The sequence below is a fragment of the Poecilia mexicana genome, unplaced genomic scaffold (genome assembly GCF_051168715.1).
Source record: "Poecilia mexicana isolate PSO_F unplaced genomic scaffold, ASM5116871v1 scaffold_11, whole genome shotgun sequence".
In the NCBI taxonomy this organism is placed as follows: Eukaryota; Metazoa; Chordata; class Actinopteri; order Cyprinodontiformes; family Poeciliidae; genus Poecilia; species Poecilia mexicana.
In genome coordinates, this window is record NW_028263380.1 from 7,354,768 (window position 1) to 7,372,018 (window position 17,251).

Below are 17,251 nucleotides of genomic sequence, written 5' to 3' on the forward strand. Positions count from 1 at the left end.
TGAAAGTGTCATTATTTACCAAATAACACTTCATAACAGTCATAGACATTCGTAAAGACTCCTTCCTGTTCATGACAGATGTTATGTCAAGTTTATGATAGATTTCTATCAACTTTATTGAACATGTACATGCTGCCAAATGTAACTTTTGTAGCAATTCTTTTGTACATATTTGTTAAAATTACTATTATGTCAAGTCAGTATAAGACAGCTTAATTTTTTTTAGATTACCTGTTTCATGTTTTACTGTTTACTATGCAATATCATAGTGACAGTATAAACAAATATTTAAAAAACCTATTGCTTATAAATATCACATACTGCAACTTAAAAGTTGACCTTCAACATATTTCTGCAGTTAATCATTAAAAAAATAATAAATTTGTGTCCTGCAATGAGGAATACAACAGAAAACACAAAAACTGAACATTAGAACATTATTAAATAACATTTTTTTAAAATGTCCATTTACTCACTCATAGAGGTGGTTTTTAAGGAATAATGTCTTGTTGGACAGTTTACCTCCATCCAGTTCCATTATTATCTTCTGTAACACCTCAAAAGTGTAGTAAAGGTCAGCAGGGTAGGCGAGGTTCAGTCCATTTATCAGTCCAACAAGTATTACAACAGCTGTTGGCACACTATCCAAATTGGACACCACCCTGATGCCTTCAACAAAGATCCCAATGTCTTCAGGCGATGACGTAAAGTCTTTCAGATGAAAACCGTCGATGGTGGTGGCTCCAATAGCCTCTTCAATGGTAGCTTCATCCACACCCTATGTGAAGTGATGACAAATTAATCTCTCTTTCTCTAGACCTATATATATATATATATATATATATATATATATATATATATATATATATATATATATATATATATATATATATAGCTGACTGTATAGCTCAGTGGGTAAGACACCAGTCTACCACCCGGGAGACCGGGGTTCGAATCCAGGCTGGTGCAAGTTACAACAGTGCAATTGAGCTATGCAGTGTGGGTCCTTAGGCAAGACCCTTAGAGCTATATAGCCTACCTCATACCATGAGAGACATTGATAAGCACGACATGCCGGCTCAGACGTCGCCCGGCCAAACAAGGTCTGCGTCAGGTGCTGGGGAACCAGAGCACCTTGATGAAAAATGGGCTACTGGAACAAGACGGAAATGGGCGAGAGACGAAAACATGGATCTGTTGGAATGCTACTACTCAAGTAACCCTAGTCAGAGGGGTTACATGCAAAGACTGAGGGTGGAATGGTTACTTCGACACCCACAGTCTATAATGACTGCCAAACAACTAGTAGCTCAGTGCTCCAACATCCGCAAACGGCAACTGCTATCACAACTTGAGATTGACGAGGTACAACACAAATGCTACGGCATAAGGGAGGAGCCCAAAGGTAAGGTCAGGGGGGAGTTAACTACTCCCCACCCCGAGACTGGGTATGCAGCCCCAGTAATGAACGAACTATCCAAGCTGAACGAGACAGCAACTGACCTGAGAGAGAGAATCGTGGCCCGAATGAACACCAGGCAACCCAATGAGCTGATATACAACTCAGCATCAGTGATCCTTGAAATGCTCGGCTATAAGAGCAACCATGAGACCCAATATCCATCATGGAAAAGACGGTTAGAGGCTAAGATCAAGATAACAAGGAGGGAAGTGAGCCAGCTGTCAGAGCTCCTAAGGGGTGCAATGAAAAGATCAGTACCCAAGTACAGCCAGATGCCCATACCTGAAGCACTCGAAACTGCCAAACAAAGGCTCCAAGCCTTGGCCAGCCGCCTAAAGAGATACACAAGAGAGAATGAAGCCAGGAGGATCAACCGGCTCTTCTCCACCCAACCAGCTAAAGTGTACTCTCAATGGCAGGGTACTAACAACAGAGCAGACCCACCAAGGCTGGAGACTGAACAATACTGGAAAGGCATATGGGAAAGGGAGGCGTCCCACAACAGCAAGGCACAGTGGCTAACCTCTCTACGAGAGGATCCCTCAAAGGGTTCAGTCCCATCCAACTATCGGCCAATAACCTGTCTCTCTACAACATGGAAGCTCATGTCAGGCATCATAGCGGCTAAGATAAGCGGACACATGGATAAATACATGAGCCACACACCTGGATCATTGAATGTATATGTGGCATATACCAAGGAGATGCTCTGTCCCCACTGCTGTTCTGCATAGGCCTGAACCCCCTCAGCCAAATCATCAACAAGACTGGCTACGGATACCGACTTAAGAATGGGGCCACAATCAGTCACCTCCTCTACATGGATGACATCAAGCTGTACGCCAGCTTGATGTCAGCTTGATGAGCGAGCGAGACATCGACTCACTGATCCACACCACCAGGATCTACAGCACTGACATTGGGATGTCATTCGGACTAGAGAAGTGTGGCCGGATGGTTACAAAGAGAGGGAAGGTCGTCCGCACAGAAGGGGTCTCACTCCCAGAGGGAACGATAGCAGACATAGAGCACAGCTACAAGTACCTGGGAATACCACAAGCAAATGGCAACCTCGATGAGGTCACAAGGAAAGGAGCCACAGCCAAATACCTCCAACGAATAAGGCCAATGGAAGAGATAAAGGCCACGGATGTTAAGACTCGGAAGCTACTAACCATGCATGGAGGGTTCCACCCCAAATCCAGCACCCTGAGACTGTACACGAGCCGTAAGGAAGGAGGCAGAGGACTAGTGAGTGTGAGAGCCACTGTCCAGGATGAAACATCCAAGATCCATAAATACATCAAGGACAAAGCCTCAACGGACGATGTGCTCAGCGAATGTCTCAGGCAATGGGGAACAGAGGACGAGGTGCTGGAGGAACCATCATGGGAAGACAAGCCCCTGCATGGGATGTACCACCGACAAATAACTGAAGTGGCTGATATCAGGAAATCCTACCAATGGCTGGAGAAAGCTGGACTCAAGGACAGCACGGAGGCCCTCATCCTGGCCGCCCAGGAACAGGCCCTAAACACCAGAGCAATAGAAGCTCAGATCTACCACACCAGACAAGACCCAAGGTGTAGGTTGTGCAAGGAGGCCTCTGAGACAGTCCAGCACATAACAGCAGGGTGCAAGATGCTGGCAGGGAAAGCGTACATGGAACGACATAACCAAGTGGCGGGCATAGTGTACAGGAACATCTGTGCAGAATATGGACTGGAAGCCCCGAGGTCAAAATGGGGGACACCCCCAAAGGTGGTGGAGAATGACCGAGCTAAGATCCTGTGGGACTTCCAGATCCAGACAGACAAGATGGTAATGGCGAACCAACCGGACATTGTGGTGGTGGATAAAGAACAGAGGAAAGCCGTTGTGGTGGATGTAGCAATACCAAGTGACCACAACATCAGGAAAAAGGAGCATGAGAAACTGGAGAAATACCAGGGCCTCAGAGAGGAACTGGAGAAGGCCTGGAAGGTGAAGACCACAGTGGTGCCTGTGGTCATCGGGGCCCTCGGGGCAGTCACCCCCAAACTGGAGCAGTGGCTCAAACAGATCCCAGGAACAACATCAGACATCTCAGTCCAGAAATGTGCAGTTCTAGGCACAGCCAAGATACTGCGCAGAACCCTCAAGCTCCCAGGCCTCTGGTAGAGGACCCGAGCTCAGAGGATGAAAGAGACCACCCACGGAGGGTGAGAGGGGAATTTTTTATTTTTTTATAGATAGATAGTGATCTGGTATTTTGTATTTTTATCTTTTTATTATCTTTTTATGTTCTTTGATAATCATTAATCTTTTTATTATCTTTTAATTATCTTTTAACTTGTTCTTTGCTTTACAATTTAATTATAAAACTTATTCTGCTCAGATTAGTATGCAAATTGAACATGGATCACGTGAACAGGGCATGCTTGGCTCTGGTTGACTTGGGTTGGGCTCTGATTGGTCCGCTGGTTGACGCTCTCAGCCCATGATTGGCTCATGGTCAGAGAGCGGCTACCTCTGATTGGATGGCTCGCCTGCAAGGATGGAGATGGCCACTCCCCCTTTGCACGTGAACATTCTTTTGTTTAAGAGATAAAAAAAAAAAGCCCGCGGTTTGGGGCAGAGTCTGCTGTGGATCGCGTTCGAATGCCCAGCTACGTTGATGCTACTGCTTGTCTCTAGGCCGAAGGCTCTCCGGCCACGTTTCACGAGGTAAGCGCTGGTAACTTGAATGAATCGAGCATCACGTGTTTAGTCATAGAGTGTTTTGTACTGTATTCTGTGGGGAATAAATCGAGCATATTTGTTCTAGCAGTAACAGTGTTTGATGCATGTTATTTTGCTGTGATCTGTGGGGAAATAAATCGAGCACATTTAATTCTAGCAGAAACAGCGTTTGGTTTCGTTATTGCCGCCGATCTCCTTCGACCCTGATTTAAAATTTCATAAAACATTTTGGCGTCACGATTACAGGATTTTAAAGGGGACTGCGGCAAATATGTTTAACATGTTTAAGAGAAAGAATAAAAATAAGAGTAAGTATGACGTTGGGAAAAAAGTTGAAATAATCCCTGGCTGGGATCAGCCTCACCAGGATGTAGCGCAGTGTTTGCGCGAGGGGGGAGGGCGACCCGAGCCGTGGGGAGATGCGCTGCGGGAAGCCGAGCCGCTGGAGTTGTTAGCTGTTTTGCAAAGCATCGTGGTGGAGGCCAAAAGCCCTGTTGCTGGATTGCAAAGGCGTATGTGGGCTTGCGCAGCCGCTTGGAAAAAGCAGCGTGAGATTAATAAGGAAGCACAGGCACAGCAGCTGAAAGATAGACAGGCCTTAGCCGATGCATTAGCTGCAGAATCGTCACATAAGCAACATGTGCAGCTATTAAATAAACGGTTACAGCAAATGACTGAGTTAGCTGAGAGGACTGTGGTTCAGGTAGCTGTACTGAAGAAGCAACAGAAACTTAGAAGGAAGCCCCGGCAGCCTTCGCCAAAAAATGTTCGTGCGTTTGTTGCTGGTTTAACTGCAGAATGGGACCCAGAGAAATGGGATGGAAATATTTCGGGAGATGAAACAGATTACATTTGGGAGGAGGGGGAAGATGCTTGTGGGGGAACACCGAACACCCCCCTTCGCCCTCTGCTGGACCTGAAACCTGTTCGTCGCAGGAGGCAGGAACAACGACACCTACCGGATGTGCGACAACAGCGCAGGGACAATGCAGGGCAGCTTGTAGTTGATGCTCAGGGAAATCCAGTGTATGACATGGTGGCGGCTCCTCAGCCTGACCCCATTTACCGTACCATTGTGGAAGATTACACACAGGAAGAAGTGTCACATTTAACGCGCAGACTGCGGCAGCAGAATGGGGAGCCGACAGATTTGTGGTTAGCACGGATGCTGGATGAAGGGGCTTCACAAGTGGAAATAGATGCAGTTGATGGGATGTCCTTTGCAGGATTGTCAACAGAGGGAGCAATAAACTCTAATTATCGCCAAGAGGTAAGACAACTGCCAGATGCAGCATCATTGTTCGTGGTGTGGGCGGCCGCGATACAAAACCAATACGCCGCGTTTACTGATTGGCCAGAAATCACTGGAGCTTGGATAACGTTAAGAGAATGTACACAGCGTTTGACTCGGTTGTGTGTGAGAGATGCGTTGGTAGTGGGCATGGCTGATCAATATCAAAGCTTAGCAGTTCCGAAAGCCGTGCGGGATCAGCTAATTCGTACTGCACCCCCCCATTACCGAGCAGCAATGCTAACTGTGATGCTAGGCGATCCAGGTGCTTCCATGTCTGACATTAAAAATCGTATAGGGGAGTTAGGAGCCCTGGGGAATTGGGAGGAGCCACGAAGAAGGGATGACCATCAGCAAGGATCCCGTAGCCCACACAGGGATGGGCTAAGACCAGGACAGGGACCGTCCAGATCTGCGTACTGGAGAGCACTGATTCAGACAGGGGTCTCTCCCTCTGAAATAGATGGACTTCCCACAGAGGAATTAAAGAAGAAATGCCATAAAAAAGGATTGAAGGTAAGTTGCACAAGGTATTCTGAATTTCCAGGACTGCATACTTTGGCACAAAGTCTCCGCGACGTCGTCCAGGAGTCCATGAGCGAAGCACGTGGATCTGAGTCGGTAGGGCAAATGCAGTCGGTTGGGCCCTTTAAGAAAAAGATCATCGCTGAAATTTCGGATCCAGAATCAGGATCATCTGAAGAAGGGGAAATACACCTGCGGACTGTTAAAAAGAAAAAGAAGGGCAAAAAAGGTAGGAATAAGGATAGGAGACATTCAGCCCTGTATCCTGACCTTGATGAAAGGGCAGAACTTCCTATCAGAGCTACCCCAGGCTCCGCAGGGTTGGACTTGAGAACATTGGAACCCCTGACCCTAATACCTAATCAGGTTCAAGTTGTAAAAACAGGGCTCGGGTTACATATTCTACCGTGGTCAGGATTGTCCTTAAAAGGATTGACCATTCAGGCTGGGGTTATTGACAGTGATTATCAGGGAGAATTGGGTGTGGTGTGTCGCCACCAAGGCGAAAGTCCCCTGGTATTACAAAAAGGAGACAAGATTGCACAATTGCTACTGCAACCGTGTGAGATGTCAGAAGTTCAGGAAATCTCTCCACCCACTGAGATAACAGTAAGGAGAAAAGGGGGTTTTGGCTCCACAGATAAACTTGGGGCAAAGGTTTGGGTGAGACAGGAAAATGTTCCACCAGAAGCCGCATAAATCATTGCCCAAGGCAACGATGCAACTGTATATATTTAGGAGAAGAGAAGTGGTTGAATGTGCCTGTGTCAAAATGTTATTTAAAAGAAAACTAATCAGTATTTTTCTATTTTGTGTTATAGCAGTGCTAATTGTCATTTCAGCTCCATACTCCCGTGACGCCGGCGGTGACGACGTCCGCCATCATGGGAGGCGCCGAGGAGGATGTACCGGCTGCGAAGTCATCGTGTGCCGTGCCTTGGTCGCCATGGTACTGCTGACGACGTCCCGCTTATTCGACTGTGGTGGGAAAGCAGTACCCATGACCGGAGCCAGGATAATTTCACTTGTGCAGCACATACCAGATGTCTGATTATGTGAACAGTGTTATTCAAGGTCACCCATGCCTATTGTCACCAAAGGATGTACACTACGGATTCAATCGCGTGTACCGATGTGTCAGTATCATTCTGACACCGACAGACGACTCATGTGCACGGAGAGGACGTGAGTGGTATGACACAATTTTAGGTGGAGCTGGAACACTGATGGGAGTATCCAATGCGGTGGATAACGAGGTTATCCGCACGATGCTGTCCAACACCGGACAACATGCAGCTAAGTTGATGGAGCAATCATCAGCACATCACTGGTGGGATATTTTTAATGGACATACACCCAATCTTAGCTTTGATTGTATGAAAGTTACTTTGCGAATTCGGGATACAAGACTAAAGTGATTATCAAAGACCAAGGGGTGGAATGATCTGGTATTTTGTATTTTTATCTTTTTATTATCTTTTTATGTTCTTTGATAATCATTAATCTTTTTATTATCTTTTAATTATCTTTTAACTTGTTCTTTGCTTTACAATTTAATTATAAAACTTATTCTGCTCAGATTAGTATGCAAATTGAACATGGATCACGTGAACAGGGCATGCTTGGCTCTGGTTGACTTGGGTTGGGCTCTGATTGGTCCGCTGGTTGACGCTCTCAGCCCATGATTGGCTCATGGTCAGAGAGCGGCTACCTCTGATTGGATGGCTCGCCTGCAAGGATGGAGATGGCCACTCCCCCTTTGCACGTGAACATTCTTTTGTTTAAGAGATAAAAAAAAAAAGCCCGCGGTTTGGGGCAGAGTCTGCTGTGGATCGCGTTCGAATGCCCAGCTACGTTGATGCTACTGCTTGTCTCTAGGCCGAAGGCTCTCCGGCCACGTTTCACGAGGTAAGCGCTGGTAACTTGAATGAATCGAGCATCACGTGTTTAGTCATAGAGTGTTTTGTACTGTATTCTGTGGGGAATAAATCGAGCATATTTGTTCTAGCAGTAACAGTGTTTGATGCATGTTATTTTGCTGTGATCTGTGGGGAAATAAATCGAGCACATTTAATTCTAGCAGAAACAGCGTTTGGTTTCGTTATTGCCGCCGATCTCCTTCGACCCTGATTTAAAATTTCATAAAACAGATAGATAGATAGATAGATAGATAGATAGATAGATAGATAGATAGATAGATAGACCTTTCTCTACAGCAAAGGTTCCCAGACTGTGGGGGGCGCCGTGTCATTGCAGGGGGGCGTGGGGAGCCGTCTGGATGAAAAAAGCAAACAAAACAAAAAAAAACAAAACAACATGAACACTGTATGCGCTGGGTTTTTACCTTAGAATGGCCAACTCTGTTATTCCCATGTCAATTTCATACAGTAGAGGCTTCAACACTTCCCATATTTGTGTCCTCTGTCACTTTTATCAGCAGTTAAAACTGTTTAATCCGTTGTTAACATGTTGTAACCTGTTTTTCCGAGCCGCCTTTAAACGCAACATGAGTGCTACGACGCTCGCGCTGGGTTTACACCTGTGAAGGAGACCTGCTGCTGCTGTGCGGAGCTACAGGTGTGTTAGAATCATGGCAGCAAACCAGCAAAACGCAAATAACTTTTCACAGTTTTTCCCTCCAAACTAACCTATTGAGTTGAGTAAAGCTGTTGGATGCAGGTAATGTTAGCTAAAAGATGACTAGCTAATATCAATACAGAACCTTAAGCTTAACAAGTACCTTGTAGGCTACCGATGTTGGTGTCTATTTTCAGCTACGTACATCCCTCCTCTCCCCCCCACACGCTTCGTTTCAACCAGACAGCCATTTGTAATCCAAAGGGGGGCGGGGGGCGCAGAAAATGTTTGGAAACCACTGGGGGGGGCGCAGAAGAAAAAGTTTGGGAACCACTGCTCTACAAAGACCTATCTCTAAAAGGTTGGACAGATCAATGTAAATCTCGATGAATATAGATATCTCTAAGTCAGTGGTTCTTAACCTGGGTTCGATCGAACCCAAGGGGTTCGGCGGAACGCGGGGGGTAAAGACACACTTGTGTAAAGTCGTGACGCCCCGCTTTGCCATTACTTGCTGCAAAGGATCACGTTACATTGCTTAGCCAATCAGTGCTGCGGAGGAGCACTGATTGAAGGAGCTCCACTCTCAGCATGGATTTAAACTTGTGTCTTTAATTACTTCAGCAAAACTCACCGTTTTTACCAAATGGGCTCTTTGCACCTCAGCTTCCGCGTTCGGGGTAAAGCGGCTCGATTGTTTCTGATCTATTGAAAATGGCCTTTTACAATAGGTGCTTTCAGGGCTTGGCCAAGGTTTGTACATCGATCCGAAGCCCCAACAAGTCAGCTGGAGAAAGGTTTTAAGATGTTCGCCTCGTTATACATTCACTGACACGAAGGTGAGTTTTACTTAAACTTTGTGGCTAACATTAAGGTTAGCTTATGCTAGTAGGCAATATTCTCTGACATTGTTCTTGTAAAATGTGCTATTTAAGTATCTAAACATTCTAACGGACAATGTATTTATCTTATTTTCAAGTATATTATGTGTGTTTATTGTTGTTAGTGTCACAGACTAACGGGGAGGTTCCGGTTCGGACTTTTTACTTCCGAAGCCTGACGAAGCTCAACAAGCCTCATAGCTTAACAGTAGCAGCTCTGGTGTCAGAGATCTGGTTCAGCTGTTCAGGTTCAAAGTTGCTGCTTTTAGAAAAATATGACCGTGTTGCTTCATGTCTCCGTGTTATTTCGTTTTATTACCTTTGCATGTTTCTTGTGAAGAGCTTAGATAGGACGGTGTTTACAGCAGGATGTACAGGCGGATCAGTCGCTCGGCTGTCTGGCTCTGGTCTGCTTTCTGGTTCCCATAAACTCTTTCAGGCTGAATATAGAAGTGATTCCATGGAAATAACTCAGGGAGGCTCCTTTATTTACCATCCGTATCCCCGGTAGTTTTAGGCTGATCCTGAGTGAAGTGAAGGCTGCAAACTTTGCTGTGCGGCGTTAGCTGGTAGCGACAGATATTTACAAGCCATCTTCTTAATTCAGGATCGCTTGGAAATTAACGAAAACTTAAAAGCCCATTATATTAGGAAGACAACAATGTTAATAGTATTGTTTTTTTGCATCTGAAATACGACTTAGTCTTTTCTACCAGTCATGGTAACTCAAAGCGGAAAAAAGTGAGCCGCATTAGCTCCTGGAGATGTGACGTCAACGCCTTAGGTGCAAAGAGCCCATTCTGTAGCTTTCGGTGTACTTCTAAATCTGCTCCTTAGTCGGATCTTTTCGGGGTTGCTACTGCCTCTAGTGGCGTGGGGATGGTAACACAACTAATATAATTACATTACTAAATCAGAATACCGCAAAGTCTTTATTATTTATTATTATTTTTTCATTCTCTTAAGAATGTAGAGCTAATTAAATAATCTAAACAAGACCTTAAAGTGGTTCCAGTTTCTCTCGATGGCCAACCTGTTGAAACTGTGACAAATTTTAAATACCTTGGGTTGTTCCTGGACAGTCAGCTCAACTTTGCTGAAACACTGACTATATTTTGAAGAACTGTTTCAGAGACTCTACCTTTTAATAAGACTTAGTGAGTGTAGTGGCAATGTATTGAATTTGGAGGAAAAAAAAATCATATTTTATTTATCACTACAGAAGGGTTCAGTGAATGCGCATATGAAACTGGTGGGTTCGGTACCTCAAAAAAGGTTAAGAACCACTGCTCTAAGTATATCTAAATGTAGAGATAGACATAGATGTCTAGATAGATGACACATAGATCTATCCATCTATCCATGTGGAAAGAGATATATTTCTACATATCTAGAGAAATCTAAGTCTAGATAGATATAATTATGTATATACAGATCTAATTTTTTCTCTATATTTAGAGAGATTTATCTATCTCTAGTTGTGTAAATACACATATAGATACATACCACATACTCCTGGATAAACTTGGCTGGATCTTCTCCCATATACATGTAGATTTCCTTATTGACACACTCCCATGCAGCATCAACATCTCCACACTGAAGGAAATTAATAGAATTAGAATCTTTTTTCAAGTCGTATGCTTGAAGTTTAACAATTTACTTTACACAACTGTTTTTAAAGTGAAGACATACAAACTAATAAAGTTAAAGTAGAGGTTTAAGTGCTTTTACAAGCAGGTGTAAAAGTTAAAGGTGAGAGCATTTAACACAAGAAAAATTTAATTTTCTACATTAAAAAAGTTTATCCAAAAAGATTGATAGTTGTGTTGTTGCTATATCACTTACATCATCCATTTGTGCAACAATTTGTCCTAGCATTTGTCCAAGCTGTCCTCCTCTTCTTTTGAACAGCTTCATCAGGTCGTCAAAATGGAGATCCAGTTGAGACAAGAACTTTGACCAAAGTGGCAATTCTCTTAAATTCAGCGTTTATCTGGGAAAAAAAAAAGAGCACAAAGTAATGAGCTTCAAATGTTCAACATAGAGCCCAACAATCACTGCTACAGAAGTGAACAGTCAAGTAAATGTGCCTAGACATCTTAGATTAACATTACATCCAAAAAAACAAAAACTTGTATAACATTGTTTAAGAAAAACATACGTCACCATCTGCACTTCTCAGTAGATATTTACAGAGGGCACTTTACACAAGACTTGAGCATCTGGAAGACATTTGGATTCAAATAAGATTCTGAATTTATACTCAATACTGTGCTCCAGCCCAGCACGCTGGAGCATTGAGCCTTGCCATCCACATGGCGCCGCTGCCGCGGTAGAACCATTACATTAGCAAAACGAAGCATGGAGATGGAGGGGATTATTAACGTAGCGCAGTGCACCACAGATAAGGAAAAATAACGCAGAAAACAGTCGAAGTACTCAAAATCCCTCATATTCTTATTTTTGTCGCTCTTGTCAGCGACGCTATAAGCAGACCCGTTACCATAACAACAGACATCGGTTCTGTTAGTGTACCATGATTCGACAACAAAAGACATGCAAACATTTTCCACAATAAGAACAGAACACTGAATCCGTTACTCCAACAGCTACAGCCAGACTCAGTAGCCATGAGGAAAAAAAGTAACACGAACACTTTGCATCCTCCTGGTGGCTTTTCACTCGCTTGCCGAGCTATCAAAACCGCCTCGTCTCTCTCTCTCCCAAGCACACAACTTACAAATTTGATCGGTAACAACTGTTTTTTGTGAACTACTTTGATAAACGATGATGTACTGATCTGTACTAGAGCTAAGCCCCGGTGCTAATAACGATAGCTAGCAAAGTGAAAACCAAAGAACATGCAGAAGGTTTAAATGACTTCTCATACAGATCATAATCTTTGTGGAAACATTCCCAACTACAAAAAATAATATTTAGATCACTTACCGCCTCCAAAGATTTGTCTTGTGTTCTTGTGACTGAATAGTCAGAAGAAACTGCGCGGCAATCGCGATACCTTTAAAATGATCTTGTTTGGCTTCTTATTGGTTAAGATTCAAAAGACCGCTCTTATTATTGTCCAATCATATTTAATTATTGTCTTTGTTATATTGCATCATTTCCGGTGATGATAAAACATGATTACAATAGTTTTAGTAATTTAATTTGATCACGTTAAATCAACATAAGAATAATTAGTAGAAAAATTATTGTTGGTAATGGTTCTTTTACAAGGGATATGTTAACCTGGGTTACACATCCTTGTCCCTAGTGGGTCGGGTGGGTTGCTGGTGCCTAACTCTAGTGAACATTTCGGGCAAGAGGTGGGGTTCACCCTGGACAGGTCGCCAGTCTGTCACAGGGCAACACACAGACAGACAAGACAAACAACCATGCACACACACACCTTGGGAGAATTTAGAGAGATCAATTTAAAGACTAATACAAAAAAATTTGGTAACACTTTATTTGAAGAGGGGTGAATAAGACTGACATGACACTGTCATAAACATGACATAACATCTGTCATGAACACCAGTAAGTCTTCATGAATATTTATGACTGTTGTCATAAAGTGTCATTTGGTAAATCATGACACTTTTAATACAAAGTTGACATTATTCAAAATGTCTGTTATGACAACTTGACATTAATCTAGACAAAGTGTCTTTGTTATGACAATTTGTCAATAACCAAGACATCATGATCTGACATAAATTGTTATAAAAGTATTACCAATTAAACTTTAAAAATTAGCTTTATGTAGTAATATTATAAAGCTCTGCCATGTTGTTTAGTCTTAATTTTCTTAATTTAATTGATCCTAAAGTTTTACAGCAAGATGTCTACAAAGCACTAATGAACTTAGCATTTGAAACATTATTTAAGACTGTTTTAACCCTTGTGCGTGCGAGGACTGAAGCAAACGTAGAGGACTGTGGCAAATGTAATGTTAGCTATGAGCAATTCAAGCCAATCCTACCTTGCTGTAAGTTAATTAAAGTTATTAAACTCCATTACTGTAACGTTAGCCCTTAATATTAAACATATTTTAAAGACAGGCAAATTGTTTTTTTTTCCCTCCAATTTTAATCTAGCTAATTAAAAGCTAATATGTTAGTCAAAGTTATTGATGTTGATGAGACTTTCTCCAATATGATAACAGTGGGCTGAGGGAAATACAGCTTTATTTTGTAGCAATTCAAGAGCTAACCAATATAGTTGTCATAGTACTGCTAAGGACACATGGTGGGGGGGGCAAAGTTGGCTAATAGTGGGATGGGGAGTGGGATGCTACGATTGTGGAGGATGATAATGAGGACCAGCCACCAGAGAAAGAAGTTCCTGTTTGACCGAAGAGAAAGAAGCAGATGAAATATTCCCCAAGAAAATTAGGTAAGTTGTTTTTGTGTTAATATTTCCACCCATGTGAAGTGGGGTGGTAAGGGGGAGCAGGAATCAACATTCACCAGTTGAGTTAATTAGTTACGTTTTAGACGACTAAAATCTGGTGTTAAATCTATTTATTTATTAATAAGCTTCTTGTATCTGGTTAGAAATAATTTAGAATGCTCATTAAGTAAAAATATGCCCTTATGTGCCTAAAACTATACATTAAATGATGCAATCTGAATAACAACTGTGGCAGTCTGTCTGTATGATCATTTCTTTTAATCAGGCTGCTCCAGGGCAGCACTTTTCATTTTGCAGGGAGAATGTGAAGGAGGGAGTTTTACTCAGACAGAAGCCAAGAGCAAAAAGAACAAAACACAATGTTTCGCGGGTTACTTGTGTGTGCAACTGTTGACAGAAATCCTTAGAGTGACGCCAAACAGCTGACAGAACAAAGGAGCAATTAGATTAGCTTTAATACCTGAGTAGTAATTGTCTATCGTTGGCAAACTTTTCTTTGTACTTTATTGTAGAGCCTGTAAGTCTTTGAAGTAAACACATTCCATTTGTTTATTCAATGCAAATATGTATTTTAGACGCCTCTTTGTTTATACTCACCCTTAGGTTTTGTCTTTGTAAGATCACCCTCTACTGGACAGTTTACAGTTGTACATCCTCTACGTTTCAACTAATGACTTTTTTAAAAAAGTACACTGGAAATAATTTTCCTGACTTTGTTGGCAACAAATGATGCATTGAATCCAAGGTAGAATGTAGATTTCATTTTTATTCATTCACTCAAAAATGTTATTCTGCCTGGCAGTAAGACATGCGTGTTTTAATAGGAAAACATGTTTTCAGTTATAGAAAATGGATAGAGACATCACTTTGTAAGTGTTGTGGGGACAGATGATTGAGACAGATGATTGAGAAAACAGAAATGTATCAATGAAATATATCTATGGCAAGAAATACTCAAAACACTCTTTGGGGTAATACATAAAATGTTGCCAAAGATAAAGGTAAACTCATCAAGCAATTGTTTCAAGCATGGTGTCGGGATGTTTTTCTGAATTTTAGCCCGATCTCTCACTGGGTTTTTCCTTCTGCTTGCACTTAACGTAGACCAGCCGACATAATGCGTACCAATGCCTGAACCGGAAACTCTTCCTGTGAAACATAAAGTACAACACATTTTTCTTTTTTTTTCTTCTTTTTTTTCTTTTTTTAGCATTTTAACAATTTTACGCAGTTGAGACGACAACTCTGGAGTGTGCTTACAAAGTTTCGGTCCCAGACTAAACACATGAGCTCTTTTTGAGTTTGAGTCACCAGGTAGAAAACTAAGATAACCAAGATGATTAAAGGACTGATGAACCTCCATCGACGAAATCTGCCAGAAGATGGGCGGCTTGTGTCCAGTCATGAACTTAATGTCTTCGTTGAATCTGCCGGGAAAATGTGTTTATAATTTTGTCAAATGAGAGAAGTAGAGTATCTCAAATGGTTGCAGCTTAAGGAAAATCTCACCTGTTGATACCGTAGACATAGACAACAGCAATCAGCTCAAATAGTCCGATGGTCGTTAGAGGAACCGATCCAGCAAAGTTGTCAAAGAGAGTTACCCTGTAAAGGCCCGAGGGTTGTGCAAAGAGGAGGCAGATGATGAAGGCAATGATGCATGTTGCTCCTGAAGCATGAAGGTAAGGTTAAAAACGACAGTTCATCAATCTGAAGTTGTAAATTTTGACAACAGTCAGTATACAGCATTGACAGTATACTGGTCAATGCTTCGTGAGGCCAACTTCGGGGTAACACATTCAGATGATTAAATGGTGCATCGTAGCTGGTTGTACTGATGCTGTTCTCAGGAAGGTTAAATGTGCTCAGTAATGTCTTGATGTTTCTGGGGAGAAAACACTGCAGGAGTTAATATTTATCACAGCACTGTTTATTAAAAACGGACAATGCAGTAAATGTCATTGATAGGGAATTTATACTTTTTACCGTTTATTTACTGATGTGTCTGATGTTTTTATACTTCTGCAAGATATGATTTCCTGTTAAAGATGTTTCCGATGTGCAGACTCTTTCACAGTTGTCTACAAAAATAGGTAACATCCTATGTAAACCTAAGCTGTCTTAAAGAGCTACCATATATGGAACGCATTTTCCTGTACTTGCCTGTGCTGTTGAATTATCACTATGACGACACGCCTATGGTTAGAAGTGAATAAATATTGAAGGGCTGCAAGCCCCCATGGGAGTTGGCCTGTTGGAGTTAGCACGTCTGATGTAGCTAAGTCTGACACGCATCTCCACTTTTGCAAAGGACAAGCTTGTGTCCTTGTGATACTTTCAGAGTTCATTTGAAGAATAAACCTAACAGTCATAGTGAGGTTAGAGGCATAGGGGTGTTTTGCTTCTCGTTTTTTTTAGCATTGACACACTGTCAGTATTAAAGTGACTGCGTAGCTAAAATTCAGTCATCACCGAATTAAAGTTTTGACCAGGTTTGGCTCTCAGAGGGGAAATAACCTGACTGTCTGAACTTAGTAAGGAAATAAACCTGATAAATACAGAGAAAGATGCAGTTGATAAAAATTGAAAGAGGAAGGGAGACAGATAAAGATAGTAATTAAAGATAAATAAATACTGTGCATAGAGTATTTATTTGCATATCGTTACCAGGGATACCAATAAATTTAGCCGCCATTGAATTTCTGAGGTTTAACTGCTGTAATTGTACCATTATGCTGGCACTGTTGCTTTAACCTGCCCATAAATGGCAATAAAATTCTAAGAAAAGGACCAAACAATCCCCATAGGCACCGATACTACAGAGCAGAAACTGTAAAAATGCCCAGAACCAATTGTTGCTTTAAACATACTGGCTGTGTCTTACCAACATTAGTTTAAAAACAATCCTCCCTTAAAAAGATGAAAGTTTAGCTTTCACGCCAAGACTGGGAAACTTTAGACAAACTAAAATGTCATAAGAACAAATGACAGAATATTATAGCGGCTTTGAAACCATAACTTTTGAAAGACTTTTGATAGAGATAACCAGGTTATACCTGTCTGGGACCCATACGGGTTGGTTCAGGACAGCTGTGGGTTTGAGTTCTAGATGTGCTGTACAATTTGAAGCAATTCTCTCAACACCATTTAAAAAACCCATATGGCGGCGCACATAAATATGTAAATTGAATGAAATAGGATAGCATGCAAGTCTTTCCTTGAAAAACACACAGCTTGTTAGCAAGTTTGACCTTAGCCTTTACTGTACTTAAGTTAGATTAGGTTGGATACAAACTTAAATTCAGGCTTTGAGTCCTTACACTCATAATAATAAGTCACTCAGTGATGAAAGAAGCTTTTTATTACATGCCAGTG

The 17,251-nt window shown here is 42.1% G+C and overlaps 1 pseudogene; it reads right to left on the reverse strand.

The window, feature by feature from the left end:
- Positions 1–423: 423 nt before the first annotated feature.
- On the reverse strand, positions 424–16,571 carry LOC148156392 (uncharacterized; annotated as a pseudogene).
- Between the last annotated feature and the right edge of the window lie 680 nt (positions 16,572–17,251).